Below are 1283 nucleotides of genomic sequence, written 5' to 3'. Positions count from 1 at the left end.
TGGTTCCCCGTGAGTCCTACGCCAGCCCTCAGGGGGCTGCTGCTTTTCATGGCCCTGCAAGTCGTCCTGGACCTGGAAATGGCCCCAATCGTACTAACAGAGCCACTGAAGCCCAGAGAAGTGAGGCGACCTATCGGGTTTGTGAAAGGCCAAGCCCAAGCCCAAGCTCTCCCAAGGCTGGCCTGAACCCACAGAGCCAGTAGCAGGTCCTTACACTCCCCACACCCTGCGTCTTCACACTCTGTTTATGGCCTGGGGTACCCCATCTCAGCTTTTCTTAGTCTCAATGTCAATACCATGTTCTTGTCCAACTAGACCACCACGAAAAGTGGGCACACTCAAACAAAAAATGCGCTCGCTCTTTAACCCATCTATTTTCCATCTGAAATATCACTTCAGGAAATGAGAATACAAGCAGGGATGCTCCGTTTCAACTCTCATAGAAGAGCCACGTGTGGCAAAGGATCCGAAGGCCTAAACTGTTGTGAGCGTTTGCGTCATAAAGGATAGCGCACTCCCGCACTGGGACATGGTGGTGAGAAGGCGAGGCCGCCATTCCTGCTATAGAAAGACACGTAGCAACGCATCGAAGGAAAGAAGCATGCCTTTGACGGAGTACGCAGGGGACAAATGGCCAGGTTTCTTCAACAGAATCCTGGGATTGGACCAACAATGGAGGGGAGCCATGTAATAAATGAGAAGACTTAAGCAACATATTTATTTAGATCCAGACCAAACGAAGGATGAAGAGTCGGCTTCTTCGATTTTTCCATGGTTTCAGGAAGGTAGACGCCAATGATGTACCAGATGCTATGAACACCGGGATCAGGGCTAATGCTGTTAGGTACAGCAGTGGGGGCTGTGACTGGTATGCATGGAAACAGAAAAGCCGTCTGTGAAATACACCCCCACGTACGCTAATGACCATGTTCCCCAGATCTCATCGATAGAAGTCCATAGGGGGAAGCTGGAAGGACGTGCTCTCCCATTTAATAACCTTGGCTGGCTTTCCTTTCTTTCTGCTTATCTGCAGTTTATTTTATTTATTTATTTTTTACAATGTATAGACTTGTGTGATGAGGGAAATCCCAGCCACTGTATCTCCTGGACCAGAGGCACTGGTGAGCTTCCGGGAGCCAGGGCCTCCATAAACAGATGGCCCGAGGAGCCCTTTGGGATCCCTGCCAGGGAGACGCTGAGGCCGGGCAGAGAGGAGACAGTAGGAGTGAGGAGGCCCAAGCAGGCTGGCAGCTGGGGAACCTGTGCTTACGAAGCCAGTCAGG

The sequence above is a fragment of the Echinops telfairi genome, unplaced genomic scaffold (genome assembly GCF_000313985.2).
Source record: "Echinops telfairi isolate 266 unplaced genomic scaffold, ASM31398v2 ScPeMD7_8;HRSCAF=38, whole genome shotgun sequence".
NCBI lineage: Eukaryota > Metazoa > Chordata > Mammalia > Afrosoricida > Tenrecidae > Echinops > Echinops telfairi.
The sequence above is the reverse complement of the archived record's forward strand: the minus strand, read 5'-3'. Positions refer to the sequence as shown.